Source organism: Manis pentadactyla, chromosome 13 (assembly GCF_030020395.1).
Source record: "Manis pentadactyla isolate mManPen7 chromosome 13, mManPen7.hap1, whole genome shotgun sequence".
NCBI classification, from domain to species: Eukaryota; Metazoa; Chordata; class Mammalia; order Pholidota; family Manidae; genus Manis; species Manis pentadactyla.
In genome coordinates, this window is record NC_080031.1 from 43,700,137 (window position 1) to 43,719,514 (window position 19,378).

Consider the following 19,378-nt stretch of genomic DNA (forward strand, 5'->3'; position numbering starts at 1 on the left):
GGAAGCATAATGTAGGAAAGAGACATAGGCTATGTTGTTAACTGTTCTGTACAGAAGGATAGATGGGCAGACAATAAGGTGATTGATCCATAGATAGATAGGTAGACAGACGACAGGTGAAAGAAAGATAGATAGGTACATAGACCAATAGATGATAGACATCATAGATAGATGATAGGAAGATAGATAGATAGATAGAAAGATAGATCCATAGATACATACATACATACTTACATACATAGATACATAGATAGACAGACAGACCGTTAGATAGATAGATACAGATACATATCGTTTGACACAAATCTATTGTTCATAAATAGGAGTTGAATGGTGAATAACATAGCTAATCTACAAATAAAAAGGAAGAATGAAATCCAGGTTAAAATTGCAGTAAGCAGCCTTAAGAAGAAAACAAACACTACCATTTGCAATGACATGGATGGAGCCAGACGGTAGTACATACATATAAATAGGCCAGGCCGAGAAAGACAAATACCAAGTGATTTCACTCATGTGTGGAGTATAACAACAAAGAGAAACTGAAGGAAAAAAAACAGCAGCACTCTCACAGAATCCGAGAGTTGTCTAAAAGTTACCAAAGGGAAAAGGACTAGGCAGGGTGAGTCTGAGGGGAGGGACAAGTTTGGGGAGAAAGTATAGTGGTAATTGGGATTACCATGAATAATGAGTGGGGTCGGGTGTGCATGGGGAGAACTGTACAACAGAGAGAAGAGTAGTAGAGATCATATAGCATCTTACTACTCACTGAAGGACAGCAAATGCAAAGAGGTCTGTGGAGGGGGACAAGGTGAAGGTGCCTACAGCATTCAATTTCGCTGATAGACCGGGACTGAAGAGGTTTTTCGGGGGTACTTGGTGAAGGGGATAGCATAGTAAACATAATGTTCTTCACGTGATTTTAGATTAATGATAAAAAAATTCTTTAATTGGAATAAGTGTACAGCTCTGAATCATCAGAATAAAAGGTCATGCACTGAGTGCTGCAAACAAAAGACACAGGGTTAAAAGAAGGGATAAAAACTCAAGACACCTACGTGCTTACTTACAGGAGACTCACTTATGTTCCAGGGACACAAACTACAAGCCGAAGGTGTGCGGTCACGTACCCTACACGAGTGAAACTGAAAAACAAACAATCAAACAAATGGATTCAGTTTGAGTCCCCAGAGACAGTCAGCAGAATATAGCCCTATCTGACCACCGTGAATTCTTTTTGTTTGGTTTCAGCAGTTCCCAGTGATAGATTTAGTGGTGCAGCAACATACTTCTCATTTTCTATCAACTCAACAACTGAGTTGCTGTAATAATAAGCATCTGGGCCATTGAAATCAGTGGGTTTTATCATGTTCACGATTGAGTAGATCTAATAACCACCTAAAGAGGGAAGTTTGGACACTCAAATAAACAAGTCACTCCACAATACTCTCTTGGCCCCCAACTGCTCCTGTCTAGAAATTGGTGTTCCTTTTTATTTGACCCTCCGTCTTATCGGCAGTGATCACGCTGATGTCCTTCAAACATGGTGGTGAGCAAAGCAACAAGTTTACTTTTCTGTCGACAACAGGCCCAGAGGAATGAAACTTGTGGTCTTCCGGGAGCACTTAGTCAATGAATGTGGCTAAATACAGACAGCAAGTTAGAAGGAGATGAAAGAGGACAGAGGACAGAGACACGGGTTCAAGTCCCGGCACAACCATTTCCTTGTTTTGTAGGTACACGTGGCCGTCTCGACCTGCAAGGGTCTCGATGAACCCAGTGCTCTCTCTACAGCCTAGACACTTTGCAGGATTTTTGGAAGCATAGTGTAGGAAAGTGATATAGGATATGTGGTTAACTGTTCAGTACACAAGGGCAGATGGGCAGACAAAAAGTTGATTGATTGATTGATAAATAGATAGACAGACAGATAGATAGATATAGGTACATATCGACTAACACAAAGCTACTGATCATAAAAAGGAGAGCAATTGTGAAAGCACATAGCGAAATTACAAACAAAAAAAAGAATGAAATCCACTTTAAAAAATGCAGTAAGCTGCCATAAGAAGAAAACAAATCCTATCATTTGCAATAACGTGGATGGAGGTAGAGGGCATTTATGCTCAGTCAAACAGGCCAGGTGGAGAAATACATGTACCAAATGATTTCACTCATGTGTGGAGTATGATAACAAGGAAAAACTGAAGGAAAAGACAGCAGTAGACTCACAGAACCCGAGAGTGGAATGACAGTTACCAAAGAGAAAGGGACTGGGTAGCGTTTGTGGGAAGGGAGTAATAAGGGCGGGGAAAAAAAATGGGGGCATTAGGATTAGCATGTTTAATGTGTAGTGTGGGGCTTCATGGGTAGGGCTGTACAACACAGAGAAGACATGTAGTGATTCTATAGCATCTTAGTACATGCTGATGGACAGCGACTGTATCTGGGAAATAAGGTGGTACTTGCTGAAGAGGGTAGACTGGAAAACATAATGTTCTGCATGTGATTGTATATTAATGAGAACAAAGAAAATTTAAAACTGATGTAAGAGCACTGCTCTCAAATATCAGAATAAAAGTACAGGCTTTCAGTGCTCCAATCAAAAGACACAGGGTTAGAAGAACTGATGAAAACTCAAGACCACCTACGTGTTCCCTTTCTGGAGACTCACTTGAGATCCACGGACACAGACAAACTACAAGCTGAGGGGGCGGGGACAGTTACCCAATACAAGTGAAACTGAGAAACAAACAAACAAATGGATTCTGTTTGAGTCCCCAGAGAGAGTCAGTAGAAAATAGCCCAATCTAGCCACCGTGAATTCTTTTTGTTTTTTTTCAGCAGTGCTCAGGCATAGATTTCGTGGTGCAGCAACTTCCTTCTCATTTCCACCCACCTCAACAAATGAATTGCTGTAATAATATGCGTCTGCGCTTTTAAAATCATTGCTTTTTATAATGTTCACGAATGTAAAGAAGTAACAACCATCTAAAGAGGGAAGTTTGGACCCTCATATAAACACTTCATTCCACTACACACTCTTATTTCCCAAATGCTCCTGTGCAGAAATAGGTGTTCCTTTATATTTGTCCCTCCACCAATCAGCAGTGATCACACCGATGTCCCTCAAACATGGTGGTGTGCAAAGAACCACGTACACATTTCTGTCGACAACAGGCCCAGACGAAGGATACTTGTGGTCTTCAGGGATCACTTACTCACTGAATGTGGCTAAATAAAGTCACCAAGCGAGCAGGAATTATAAGAGGACAGAGAACAGAGATACCGGTTCAAGTCCTTTCACCTCCATTTACTGGTTTTGTAAGCACACGCGGCTGAATCTACCTGAAAGTGTATCGGTGAACACAGTGCTCTCCTTATGGCTTAGCTACCTTGCAAGATTTCTGGAAGCATAGTGTAGGAAAGAGACATAGGCTATGTTGTTAACTGTTCTGTACAGAAGGATAGATGGGCAGACAAAAAGGTGATTGATCCATAGAAAGATAGGTAGACAGACGACAGATGAAAGAAAGATAGATAGGTACATAGACCGATAGATGATAGACATCATAGATAGATGATAGGAAGATAGATAGATAGATAGATAGATCCATAGATACATACATACATACTTACATACATAGATACATAGATAGAAAGACCGTTAGATAGATAGATACAGATACATATCGATTGACACAAAGCTATTGTTCATAAATAGGAGTTGAATGGTAAATATCATAGCTAATCTACAAAGAAAAAGGAAGAATGAAATCCAGTTTAAAATTGCAGTAAGCAGCCTTAAGAAGAAAACGAACACTGCCATTTGCAACGACGTGGATGGAGCCAGACGGTGGTACATTCAGAGAAAAAGGCCAGGCGGAGAAAGACAAGTACCAAGTGATTTCACTCATGTGTGGAGTATAACAACAAAGAGAAACTGAAGGAAAAAAACAGCAGCACTCTCACAGAATCCGAGAGTTGACTAAAAGTTACCAAATTGAAAAGGACTATTCAGGGTGAGTCTGAGGGGAGGGATAAGTGTGGGGAGAAAGAATAGTGGTAATTGGGATTAGCATGAATAATGCGTGGGGTCGGGTGTGCATTGTGAGTACTGTACAACAGAGAGAAGACTACTAGAGATCATATAGCATCTTACTACTCACTGAAGGACAGCAACTGTAAAGACGTCTGTGGAGAGGGACAAGGTGAAGGGGTCTACAGCATTCAATTTTGCTGATAGACCGCGACTGAAGAGGTTTTTCGGGTTGACTTGGTGAAGGGGGTAGCATAGTAAACATAATGTTCTTCACGTGATTGTAGATTAATGATAAAAAAAATTCTTTAATTGGAATGTGTACAGCTCTGAATCATCAGAATAAAGGTCATGCACTGAGCGCGGCAAACAAAAGACACAGGGTTAAAAGAAGGGATAAAAACTCAAGACACCTACGTGCTTACTTACAGGAGACTCACTTGAGTTCCAAGGACATAAACTACAAGCCGAAGGTGTGTGGTCACGTACCCTACACGAGTGAAACTGAAAAACAAGCAATCAAACAAACGGATTCAGTTTGAGTCCCCAGAGACAGTCAGCAGAAAATAGCCCTATCTGACCACCGTGAATTCTTTTTGTTTGGTTTCAGCAGTTCCCAGTGATAGATTTAATGGTGGAGCAACATAATTCTCATTTTCTATCAACTCAACAACTGAGTTGCTGTAATAATATGCATCTGGGCCATTGAAATCAGTGGGTTTTATGATGTTCACGGTTGAGTAGATCTAATAACCACCTAAAGAGGGAAGTTTGGACACTCAAATAAACACGTCACTCCACAATACTCTCTTGTCACCCAACTGCTCCTGTCTAGAAATTGTTGTTCCTTTTTATTTGACCCTCCGTCTTATCAGCAGTGATCACGCTGATGTCCTTCAAACATGGTGGTGAGCAAAGCAACAAGTTTACTTTTCTGTCGACAACAGGCCCAGAGGAATGATACTTGTGGTCTTCAGGGAGCACTTAGTCAATGAATGTGGCTAAATACAGACAGCAAGTTAGAAGGAGATGAAAGAGGACAGAGGACAGAGACACTTGTTCAAGTCCCGGCACAACCATTTCCTTGTTTGGTAGGTACACGTGGCCGTCTCAACCTGCAAGTGTCTCGGTGAACCCAGTGCTCTCTCTACACCCTAGACACTTCGCAGGATTTTTGGAAGCATAGTGTAGGAAAGTGATATAGGATATGTGGTTAACTGTTCAGTACACAAGGGCAGATGGGCAGACAAAAAGTTGATTGATTGATTGATAAATACATAGACAGACAGATAGATAGATATAGGTACATATCGACTAACACAAAGCTACTGCTCATAACCAGGAGAGCAATTGTGAAAGCACATAGCGAAATTACAAACAAAAAAAAGAATGAAATCCACTTTAAAAAATGCAGTAAGCTGCCATAAGAAGAAAACAAATCCTATCATTTGCAATAACGTGGATGGAGGTAGAGGGTATTATGCTCAGTCAAACAGGCCAGGCGGGGAAATACATATACCAAATGATTTCACTCATGTGTGGAGAATGATAACAAAGAAAAACTGTAGGAAAAGATAGCAGCAGACTCACAGCACCCGAGAGTGGACTAACAGTTACCAAAGAGAAAGGGACTGGGTAGCGTTTGTGGGAAGGGAGTAATAAGGGCGGGTAAAAAGAATGGTGGTATTAGGATTAGCATGTATAATGTATAGGATGGGGATTCATGGGTAGGGCTGTACAACACAGAGAAGACATGTAGTGATTATACAGGATTTTAGTACATGCTGATGGACAGCGACTGTAACTGGGATTTGCGGGTGACTTCCTGAAGTGGGTAGACTGGAAAACATAATGTTCTGCATGTGATTGTATATTAATGAGAACAAAGCAAATTTCAAACTGATGTAAGAGCACTGCTCTCAAATATTATAATAAAAGTACAGGCTTTCAGTGCTCCAATCAAAAGACACAGGGTTAGAAGAACTGATGAAAACTCAAGACCACCTACGTGTTCCCTTTCTGGAGACTCACTTGAGATCCAAGGACACAGACAAACTACAAGCTGAGGGGGCGGGGACAGTTACCCAATACAAGTGAAACTGAGAAACAAACAAACAAATGGATTCTGTTTGAGTCCCCAGAGAGAGTCAGTAGAAAATATCCCAATCTAGCCACCGTTTATTCTTTTTGTTTTTTTTCAGCAGTGCTCAGGCATAGATTTCGTGGTGCAGCAACTTCCTTCTCATTTCCACCCACCTCAACAAATGAATTGCTGTAATAATATGCGTCTGCGCTTTTAAAATCATTGCTTTTTATGATGTTCACGAATGTAATGAAGTAACAACCATCTAAAGAGGGAAGTTTGGACCCTCATATAAACACTTCATTCCACTACACACTCTTATTTCCCAAATGCTCCTCTCCAGATCTAGGTGTTCCTATATATTTGTCCGTCCACCAATCAGCAGTGATCACACCGATGTCCCTCAAACATGGTGGTGTGCAAAGAACCAAGTACACATTTCTGTCGACAACAGGCCCAGACGAAGGATACTTGTGGTCTTCAGGGATCACTTACTCACTGAATGTGGCTAAATAAAGTCACCAAGCGAGCAGGAATTATAAGAGGACAGAGGACAGTGATACCGGTTCAAGTCCTTTCACCTCCATTTACTGGTTTTGTAAGCACACGCGGCTGACTCTACCTGAAAGTGTATCGGTGAACACAGTGCTCTCCTTATGGCTTTGCTACCTTGCAAGATTTCTGGAAGCATAGTGTAGGAAAGAGACATAGGCTATGTTGTTAACTGTTCTGTACAGAAGGATAGATGGGCAGACAAAAAGGTGATTGATCCATAGAAAGATAGGTAGACAGACGACAGATGAAAGAAAGATAGATAGGTACATAGACCGATAGATGATAGACATCATAGATAGATGATAGGAAGATAGATAGATAGATAGATAGATCCATAGATACATACATACATACTTACATACATAGATACATAGATAGAAAGACCGTTAGATAGATAGATACAGATACATATCGATTGACACAAAGCTATTGTTCATAAATAGGAGTTGAATGGTAAATATCATAGCTAATCTACAAAGAAAAAGGAAGAATGAAATCCAGTTTAAAATTGCAGTAAGCAGCCTTAAGAAGAAAACGAACACTGCCATTTGCAACGACGTGGATGGAGCCAGACGTTGGTACATTCAGAGAAAAAGGCCAGGCAGAGAAAGGCTAGTACCAAGTGATTTCACTCATGTGTGGAGTATAACAACAAAGAGAAACTGAAGGAAAAAAAAGCAGCACTCTCACAGAATCCGAGAGTTCACTAAAAGTTACCAAATTGAAAAGGACTATTCAGGGTGAGTCTGAGGGGAGGGATAAGTGTGAGGAGAAAGAATAGTGGTAATTGGGATTAGCATGAATAATGCGTGGGGTCGGGTGTGCATTGTGAGTACTGTACAACAGAGAGAATACTACTAGAGATCATACAGCATCTTACTACTCACTGAAGGACAGCAACTGTAAAGACGTCTGTGGAGAGGGACAAGGTGAAGGGGTCTACAGCATTCAATTTTGCTGATAGACCGCGACTGAAGAGGTTTTTCGGGTTGACTTGGTGAAGGGGGGAGCATAGTAAACATAATGTTCTTCACGTGATTGTAGATTAATGATAAAAAAAATTCTTTAAATGGAATAAGTGTACAGCTCTGAATCATCAGAATAAAGGTCATGCACTGAGCGCTGCAAACAAAAGACACAGGGTTAAAAGAAGGGATAAAAACTCAAGACACCTACGTGCTTACTTACAGTAGACACACTTGAGATCCAAGGACACAGACAAACTACAAGCCGAAGGTGTGTGGACAAGTACCCTACACGAGTGAAACTGAAAAACAAACAATCAAACAAACGGATACAGTTTGAGTCCCCAGAGACAGTCAGCAGAAAATAGCCCTATCTGACCATCGTGAATTCTTTTTGTTTGGTTTCAGCTGTTCCCAGTGATAGATTTAGTGGTGCAGCAACATACTTCTCATTTTCTATCAACTCAACAACTGAGTTGCTGTAATAATAAGCATCTGGGCCATTGAAATCAGTGGGTTTTATGATGTTCACGATTGAGTAGATCTAATAACCACCTAAAGAGGGAAGTTTGGACACTCAAATAAACACGTCACTCCACAATACTCTCTTGGATCCCAACTGCTCCTGTATAGAAATTGGTGTTCCTTTTTATTTGACCCTCCGTCTTATCGGCAGTGATCACGCTGATGTCTTTCAAACATGGGGGTGAACAAAGCAACAAGTTTACATTTCTGTCGACCACAGGCCCAGTGGAATGATACTTGTGGTCTTCCGGGAGCACTTAGTCAATGAATGTGGCTAAATACAGACAGCAAGTCAGAAGGAGATGAAAGAGGACAGAGGACAGATACACCGTTTCAAGTCCCGGCACAACCATTTCCTTGTTTTGTAGGTACACGTGGCCGTCTCGACATGCAAGGGTCTCGGTAAACCCAGTGCTCTCTCTACAGCCTAGATACTTTGCAGGATTTTTGGAAGCATAGTGTAGGAAAGTGATATAGGATATGTGGTTAACTGTTCTGTACACAAGACAGATGGGCAGACAAAAAGTTGATTGATTGATTGATAAATAGATAGACAGACAGATAGAATGATATAGGTACATATCGTCTAACACAAAGCTACTGCTCATAACCAGGAGAGTAATGGTGAAAGCACATAGCGAAACTACAAACAAAAAAGAAGAATGAAATCCAGTTTAAAAAGTGCAGTAAGCAGCCATAAGAAGAAAACAAATCCTATCATTTGCAATAACGTGGATGGTGGTCAAGTGTATTATGCTCATTCAAACAGGCCAGGTGGAGAAATACATATACCAAATGATTTCACTCATGTGTGGAGTATGATAACAAAGAAAAACTGAAAGAAAAGACAGCAGCAGACTCACAGAACCCGAGAGTGGACTAACAGTTACCAAAGAGAAAGGGACTGGGTAGCGTTTGTGGGAAGGGAGTAATAAGGGCGGGGAAAAAGAATGGGGGCATTAGGATTAGCATGTTTAATGTGTAGGGTGGGGATTCATGGGTAGGGCTGTACAACACAGAGAAGACATGTAGTGATTCTACAGGATCTAAATACATGCTGATGGACAGCGACTGTAACTGGGATTTGCGGGTGACTTCCTGAAGTGGGTAGACTGGAAAACATAATGTTCTGCATGTGATTGTACATTAATGAGAACAAAGAAAATTTCAAACTGATGTAAGAGCATTGCTCTCAAATATCAGAATAAATGTACAGGCTTTGAGTGCTCCAATCAAAAGACACAGGGTTAGAAGAACTGATGAAACCTCAAGACCACCTATTTTCTCCCTTTCTGGAGACTCACTTGAGATCCAAGGACACAGACAAACTTCAAACTGAAGGGGAGGGGACAGGTACCCTATATAAGTGAAACTGAGAAACAAACTAACAAATGGTTCTCTTTGAGTCCCCAGACAGAGTCAGTAGATAATATCCCAATCTAGCCACCGTGAATTCTTTTTGTTTTTTTTTAGCAGTGCTCAGGCATAGATTTCGTGGTGCAGCAACTTCCTTCTCATTTCCACCCACCTCAACAAATGAATTGCTGTAATAATATGCGTCTGCGCTTTTAAAATCATTGCTTTTTATGATGTTCACGAATGTAAAGAAGTAATAACCATCTAAAGAGGGAAGTTTCGACCATCAAATAAACACTTCACTCCACTACACACTCTTATTTCCCAAATACTCCTGTGCAGAAATAGGTGTTCCTTTAAATTTGTCCCTCCACCAATCAGCAGTGATCACACCGATGTCCCTCAAATATGGTGGTGTGCAAAGAACCAAGTACACATTTCTGTAGACAACAGGCCCAGACGAAGGATACTTGTGGTCTTCAGGGATCACTTACTCACTGAATGTGGCTAAATAAAGTCACCAAGCGAGCAGAAATTATAAGAGGACATAGGACAGAGATACCGGTTCAAGTCCTTTCACCTCCTTTTACTGGTTTTGTAAGCACACGCGGCTGACTCTACCTGAAAGAGTATCGGTGAACTCAGTGCTCTCCTTATGGCTTAGCTACCTTGCAAGATTTCTGGAAGCATAGTGTAGGAAAGAGACATAGGCTATGTTGTTAACTGTTCTGTACAGAAGGATAGATGTGCAGACAAAAAGGTGATTGATCCATAGATAGAGAGGTAGACAGACGACAGATGAAAGAAAGATAGATAGGTACATAGACCGATAGATGATAGACATCATAGATAGATGATAGGAAGATAGATAGATAGATAGATAGATCCATAGATACATACATACATACTTACATACATAGATACATACATAGACAGACCGTTAGATAGATAGATTCAGATACATATCGATTGACACAAAGCTATTGTTCATAAATAGGAGTTGAATGGTGAATAACATAGCTAATCTACAAACAAAAAGGAAGAATGAAATCCAGTTTAAAATTGCTGTAAGCAGCCTTAGGAAGAAAACAAACACTACGATTTGCAACGACGTGGATTTAGCCAGACGGTAGTACATTCAGAGAAATAGGCCAGGCTGAGAAAGACAAGTACCAAGGGATTTCACTCATGTGTGGAGTACAACAACAAAGAGAAACTGAAGGAAAAAAACAGCAGCACTCTCACAGAATCCGAGAGTTGACTAAAAGATACCAAAGGGAAAAGGACTATTCGGGGTGAGTCTGAGAGGAGGGATAAGTGTGGGAGAAAGAATAGTGGTAATTGGGATTACCATGAATAATGCGTGGGGTCGGGTGTGCACTGTGAGTACTGTACAACAGAGAGAAGACTACTAGAGATCATATAGCATCTTACTACTCACTGAAGGACAGCAACTATAAAGACGTCTGTGGAGGGGGACAAGGTGAAGGGGTCAACAGCATTCAATTTTGCTGATAGACCGCGACTGTAGAGGTTTTTCGGGTTGACTTGGTGAAGGGGGGACCATAGTAAACATAATGTTCTTCACGTGATTGTAGATTAATGATAAAAAAAATTCTTTAATTGGAATAAGTGTACAGCTCTGAATCATCAGAATAAAGGTCATGCACTGAGTGCTGCAAACAAAAGACACAGGGTTAAAAGAAGGGATAAAAACTCAAGACACCTACTTGTTTACTTACAGGAGACTCACTTGAGTTCCAAGGACACAAACTAGTAGCCGAAGGTGTGTGGTCACGTACCCTACACGAGTGAAACTGAAAAACAAACAATCAAACAAATGGATTCAGTTTGAGTCCCCAGAGACAGTCAGCAGAAAATAGCACTATCTGAAAACCGTGAATTCTTTTTGTTTGGTTTCAGCAGTTCCCAGCGATAGATTTAGTGGTGCAGCAACATACTTCTCATTTTCTCTCACCTCAACAACTGAGTTGCTGTAATAATAAGCATCTGGGCCATTGAAATCAGTGGGTTTTATGATGTTCACGATTGAGTAGATCTAATAACCACCTAAAGAGGGAAGTTTGGACACTCAAATAAACAAGTCACTCCACAATACTCTCTTGTCAACCAACTGCTCCTGTCTAGAAATTGGTGTTCCTTTTTATTTGACCCTCCGTCTTATCGGCAGTGCTCGCGCTGATGTCCTTCAAACATGGTGTTGAGCAAAGCAACAAGTTTACTTTTCTGTCGACAACAGGCCCAGAGGAATGATACTTGTGGTCTTCAGGGAGCACTTAGTCAATGAATGTGGCTAAATACAGACAGCAAGTTAGAAGGAGATGAAAGAGGACAGAGGACAGAGACACGGGTTCAAGTCCCGGCACAACCATTTCCTTGTTTTGTAGGTACACGTGGCCGTCTCGACCTGCAAGGGTCTCGGTGAACCCAGTGCTCTCTCTACAGCCTAGACACTTCGCAGGATTTTTGGAAGCATAGTGTAGGAAAGTGATATAGGATATGTGGTTAACTGTTCAGTACACAAGGGCAGATGGGCAGACAAAAAGTTGATTGATTGATTGATAAATACATAGACAGACAGATAGATAGATATAGGTACATATCGACTAACACAAAGCTACTGCTCATAACCAGGAGAGCAATTGTGAAAGCACATAGCGAAATTACAAACAAAAAAAAGAATGAAATCCACTTTAAAAAATGCAGTAAGCTGCCATAAGAAGAAAACAAATCCTATCATTTGCAATAACGTGGATGGAGGTAGAGGGTATTATGCTCAGTCAAACAGGCCAGGCGGGGAAATACATATACCAAATGATTTCACTCATGTGTGGAGAATGATAACAAAGAAAAACTGAAGGAAAAGACAGCAGCAGACTCAAAGCACCCGAGAGTGGAATAACAGTTACCAAAGAGAAAGGGACTGGGTAGCGTTTGTGGGAAGGGAGTAATAAGGGCGGGGAAAAAGAATGGGGGCATTAGGATTAGCATGTTTAATGTGTAGGGTGGGGATTCATGGGTAGGGCTGTACAACACAGAGAAGACATGTAGTGATTCTACAGCATCTTAGTTCATGCTGACGGACAGCAACTGTAACTGGGATTTTAGGGCTGACTTGCTGAAGAGGGTAGACTGGAAAACATAATGTTCTGCATGTGATTGTATATTAATGAGAACAAAGAAAATTTAAAACTGATGTAAGAGCACTGCTCTCAAATATCATAATAAAATACAGGCTTTCAGTGCTCCAATCAAAAGACACAGGGTTAGAAGAACTGATGAAAACTCAAGACCACCTACGTGTTCCCTTTCTGGAGACTCACTTGAGATCCAAGGACACAGACAAACTACAAGCTGAGGGGGCGGGGACAGTTACCCAATACAAGTGAAACTGAGAAACAAACAAACAAATGGATTCTGTTTGAGTCCCCAGAGAGAGTCAGTAGAAAATAGCCCAATCTAGCCACCGTGAATTCTTTTTGTTTTGTTTCAGCAGTGCTCAGGCATAGATTTCGTGGTGCAGCAACTTCCTTCTCATTTCCTCCCAACTCAACAAATTAATTGCTGTAATAATATGCGTCCGCGCTTTTAAAATCATTGGTTTTTATGATGTTCACGAATGTAAAGAAGTAATAACCATCTAAAGAGGGAAGTTTGGACCCTCAAATAAACACTTCACTACACTACACACTCTTATTTCCCAAATGCTCCTCTCCAGATCTAGGTGTTCCTTTATGTTTGTCCGTCCACCTATCAGCAGTGATCACACCGATATCCCTCAAACATGGTGGTGTGCAAAGAACCAAGTACACTTTTCTGTCGACAACAGGCCCAGATGAAGAATACTTGTGGTATTCAGGGATCACTTACTCACTGAATGTGGCTAAATAAAGTCACCAAGCGAGCAGGAATTATAAGAGGACAGAGGGCAGAGTTACAGGTTCAAGTCCTTTCAAATCCATTTACTGTTTTTGTAAGCACACGCGGCTGACTCTACCTGAAAGTGTATCGGTGAACACAGTGTTCTCCTTATGGCTTAGCTACCTTGCAAGATTTCTGGAAGCATAATGTAGGAAAGAGACATAGGCTATGTTGTTAACTGTTCTGTACAGAAGGATAGATGGGCAGACAAAAGGGTGATTGATCCATAGATAGATAGGTAGACAGACGACAGATGAAAGAAAGATAGATAGGTACATAGACCGATAGATGATAGACATCATAGATAGATGATAGGAAGATAGATAGATAGATAGATAGATCCATAGATACATACATACATACTTACATACATAGATACATAGATAGACAGACAGACCGTTAGATAGATAGATACAGATACATATCGATTGAAACAAATCTATTGTTCATAAATAGGAGTTGAATGGTGAATAACATAGCTAATATACAAATAAAAAGGAAGAATGAAATCCAGGTTAAAATTGCAGTAAGAAGCCTTAAGAAGAAAACAAACACTACCATTTGCAATGACATGGATGGAGCCAGATGGTAGTACATACATATTAATAGGCCAGGCAGAGAAAGACAAGTACCAAGTGATTTCACTCATGTGTGGAGTATAACAACAAAGAGAAACTGAAGGAAAAAAACAGCAGCACTCTCACAGAATCCGAGAGTTGACTAAAAGTTACCAAAGGGAAAAGGACTAGGCAGGGTGAGTCTGAGGGGAGGGACAAGTGTGGGGAGAAAGTATAGTGGTAATTGGGATTAGCATGAATAATGCGTGGGGTCGGGTGTGCATTGTGAGTACTGTACAACAGAGAGAAGAGTAGTAGAGATCATATAGCATCTTACTACTCACTGAAGGACAGCAACTGTAAAGAGTTCTGTGGTGGGGGACAAGGTGAATGTGTCTACAGCATTCAATTTCGCTGATAGACCGCGACTGAAGAGGTTTTTCGGGGGGACTTGGTGAAGGGGGGAGCATAGTAAACATAATGTTCTTCACGTGATTGTAGATTAATGATAAAAAAAATTCTTTAATTGGATTAAGTGTACAGCTCTGAATCATCAGAATAAAGGTCATGCACTGAGCGCTGCAAACAAAAGACACAGGGTTAAAAGAAGGGATAAAAACTCAAGACACCTACGTGCTTACTTACAGGAGACTCACTTGAGTTCCAAGGACACAAACTACAAGCCGAAGGTGTGTGGTCACGTACCCTACACGAGTGAAACTGAAAAACAAACAATCAAACAAATGGATTCTGTTTGAGTCCCCAGAGACATTCAGCAGAAAATAGCCCTATCTGACCACCGTGAATTCTTTTTGTTTGGTTTCAGCAGTTCCCAGCGATAGATTTAGTGGTGCAGCAACATACTTCTCATTTTCTTTCACCTCAACAACTGAGTTGCTGTAATAATAAGCATCTGGGCCATTAAAATCAGTGGGTTTATGATGTTCACGATTGAGAAGATCTAATAACCAACTAAAGAGGGAAGTTTGGACACTCAAATAAACACGTCACTCCACAATACACTCTTGGCTCCCAACTGCTCCTGTCAAGAAATTAGTGTTCCTTTCTATTTGACCCTCCGTCCTATCGGCGGTGATCACGCTGATGTCCTTCAAACATGGTAGTGAGCAAAGCAACAAGTTTACTTTTCTGTCGACAACAGGCCCAGAGGAATGATACTTGTGGTCTTCAGGGAGCACTTAGTCAATTAATGTGGCTAAATACAGACAGCAAGTTAGAAGGAGATGAAAGAGGACAGAGGACAGAGACACGGGTTCAAGTCCCGGCACAACCATTTCCTTGTTTTGTAGGTACACGTGGCCGTCTCGACCTGCAAGGGTCTCGGTGAACCCAGTGCTCTCTCTACAGCCTAGATACTTTGCAGGATTTTTGGAAGCATAGTGTAGGAAAGTGATATAGGATATGTGGATAACTATTCAGTACACAAGGGCAGATGGGCAGACAAAAAGTTGATTGATTGATTGATAAATAGATAGACAGACAGATAGATAGATATAGGTACATAACAACTAACACAAAGCTACTGCTCATAAAAAGGAGAGCAATTGTGAAAGCACATAGCGAAATTACAAACAAAAAAAAGAATGAAATCCACTTTAAAAAATGCAGTAAGCTGCCATAAGAAGAAAACAAATCCTATCATTTGCAATAACTTGGATGGAGGTAGAGGGTATTATGCTCAGTCAAACAGGCCAGGCGGAGAAATACATGTACCAAATGATTTCACTCATGTGTGGAATATGATAACAAGGAAAAACTGAAGGAAAAGACAGCAGTAGACTCACAGAACCCGAGAGTGGACTAACAGTTACCAAAGAGAAAGGGACTGGGTAGCGTTTGTGGGAAGGGAGTAATAAGGGCGGGGAAAAAGAATGGGGGCATTAGGATTAGCATGTTTAATGTGTAGGGTGGGGATTCATGGGTAGGGCTGTACAACACAGAGAAGACATGTAGTGATTCTACAGCATCTTAGTTCATGCTGACGGACAGCGACTGTAACTGGGATTTTAGGGCTGACTTGCTGAAGAGGGTAGACTGGAAAACATAATGTTCTGCATGTGATTGTATATTAATGAGAACAAAGAAAATTTAAAACTGATGTAAGAGCACTGCTCTCATATATCATAATAAAAGTACAGGCTTTCAGTGCTCCAATCAAAAGACACAGGGTTAGAAGAACTGATGAAAACTCAAGACCACCTACGTGCTCCGTTACTGGAGACTCACTTGAGATCCAAGGACACAGACAAACTACAAGCTGAAGGGGCGGGGACAGGTTCCCTATACAAGTGAAACTGAGAAACAAACAAACAAATGGATTCTGTTTGAGTCCCCAGAGAGAGTCAGTAGTAAATAGCCCAATCTAGCCACCGTGAATTCTTTTTGTTTTGTTTCAGCAGTGCTCAGGCATAGATTTCGTGGTGCAGCAACTTCCTTCTCATTTCCTCCCAACTCAACAAATTAATTGCTGTAATAATATGCGTCCGCGCTTTTAAAATCATTGGTTTTTATGATGTTCACGAATGTAAAGAAGTAATAACCATCTAAAGAGGGAAGTTTGGACCCTCAAATAAACACTTCACTACACTACACACTCTTATTTCCCAAATGCTCCTCTCCAGATCTAGGTGTTCCTTTATGTTTGTCCGTCCACCTATCAGCAGTGATCACACCGATATCCCTCAAACATGGTGGTGTGCAAAGAACCAAGTACACTTTTCTGTCGACAACAGGCCCAGATGAAGAATACTTGTGGTATTCAGGGATCACTTACTCACTGAATGTGGCTAAATAAAGTCACCAAGCGAGCAGGAATTATAAGAGGACAGAGGGCAGAGTTACAGGTTCAAGTCCTTTCAAATCCATTTACTGTTTTTGTAAGCACACGCGGCTGACTCTACCTGAAAGTGTATCGGTGAACACAGTGTTCTCCTTATGGCTTAGCTACCTTGCAAGATTTCTGGAAGCATAATGTAGGAAAGAGACATAGGCTATGTTGTTAACTGTTCTGTACAGAAGGATAGATGGGCAGACAAAAGGGTGATTGATCCATAGATAGATAGGTAGACAGACGACAGATGAAAGAAAGATAGATAGGTACATAGACCGATAGATGATAGACATCATAGATAGATGATAGGAAGATAGATAGATAGATAGATAGATCCATAGATACATACATACATACTTACATACATAGATACATAGATAGACAGACAGACCGTTAGATAGATAGATACAGATACATATCGATTGAAACAAATCTATTGTTCATAAATAGGAGTTGAATGGTGAATAACATAGCTAATATACAAATAAAAAGGAAGAATGAAATCCAGGTTAAAATTGCAGTAAGAAGCCTTAAGAAGAAAACAAACACTACCATTTGCAATGACATGGATGGAGCCAGATGGTAGTACATACATATTAATAGGCCAGGCAGAGAAAGACAAGTACCAAGTGATTTCACTCATGTGTGGAGTATAACAACAAAGAGAAACTGAAGGAAAAAAACAGCAGCACTCTCACAGAATCCGAGAGTTGACTAAAAGTTACCAAAGGGAAAAGGACTAGGCAGGGTGAGTCTGAGGGGAGGGACAAGTGTGGGGAGAAAGTATAGTGGTAATTGGGATTAGCATGAATAATGCGTGGGGTCGGGTGTGCATTGTGAGTACTGTACAACAGAGAGAAGAGTAGTAGAGATCATATAGCATCTTACTACTCACTGAAGGACAGCAACTGTAAAGAGTTCTGTGGTGGGGGACAAGGTGAATGTGTCTACAGCATTCAATTTCGCTGATAGACCGCGACTGAAGAGGTTTTTCGGGGGGACTTGGTGAAGGGGGGAGCATAGTAAACATAATGTTCTTCACGTGATTGTAGATTAATGATAAAAAAAATTCTTTAATTGGATTAAGTGTACAGCTCTGAATCATCAGAATAAAGGTCATGCACTGAGCGCTGCAAACAAAAGACACAGGGTTAAAAGAAGGGATAAAAACTCAAGACACCTACGTGCTTACTTACAGGAGACTCACTTGAGTTCCAAGGACACAAACTACAAGCCGAAGGTGTGTGGTCACGTACCCTACACGAGTGAAACTGAAAAACAAACAATCAAACAAATGGATTCTGTTTGAGTCCCCAGAGACATTCAGCAGAAAATAGCCCTATCTGACCACCGTGAATTCTTTTTGTTTGGTTTCAGCAGTTCCCAGCGATAGATTTAGTGGTGCAGCAACATACTTCTCATTTTCTTTCACCTCAACAACTGAGTTGCTGTAATAATAAGCATCTGGGCCATTAAAATCAGTGGGTTTATGATGTTCACGATTGAGAAGATCTAATAACCAACTAAAGAGGGAAGTTTGGACACTCAAATAAACACGTCACTCCACAATACACTCTTGGCTCCCAACTGCTCCTGTCAAGAAATTAGTGTTCCTTTCTATTTGACCCTCCGTCCTATCGGCGGTGATCACGCTGATGTCCTTCAAACATGGTAGTGAGCAAAGCAACAAGTTTACTTTTCTGTCGACAACAGGCCCAGAGGAATGATACTTGTGGTCTTCAGGGAGCACTTAGTCAATTAATGTGGCTAAATACAGACAGCAAGTTAGAAGGAGATGAAAGAGGACAGAGGACAGAGACACGGGTTCAAGTCCCGGCACAACCATTTCCTTGTTTTGTAGGTACACGTGGCCGTCTCGACCTGCAAGGGTCTCGGTGAACCCAGTGCTCTCTCTACAGCCTAGATACTTTGCAGGATTTTTGGAAGCATAGTGTAGGAAAGTGATATAGGATATGTGGATAACTATTCAGTACACAAGGGCAGATGGGCAGACAAAAAGTTGATTGATTGATTGATAAATAGATAGACAGACAGATAGATAGATATAGGTACATAACAACTAACACAAAGCTACTGCTCATAAAAAGGAGAGCAATTGTGAAAGCACATAGCGAAATTACAAACAAAAAAAAGAATGAAATCCACTTTAAAAAATGCAGTAAGCTGCCATAAGAAGAAAACAAATCCTATCATTTGCAATAACTTGGATGGAGGTAGAGGGTATTATGCTCAGTCAAACAGGCCAGGCGGAGAAATACATGTACCAAATGATTTCACTCATGTGTGGAATATGATAACAAGGAAAAACTGAAGGAAAAGACAGCAGTAGACTCACAGAACCCGAGAGTGGACTAACAGTTACCAAAGAGAAAGGGACTGGGTAGCGTTTGTGGGAAGGGAGTAATAAGGGCGGGGAAAAAGAATGGGGGCATTAGGATTAGCATGTTTAATGTGTAGGGTGGGGATTCATGGGTAGGGCTGTAC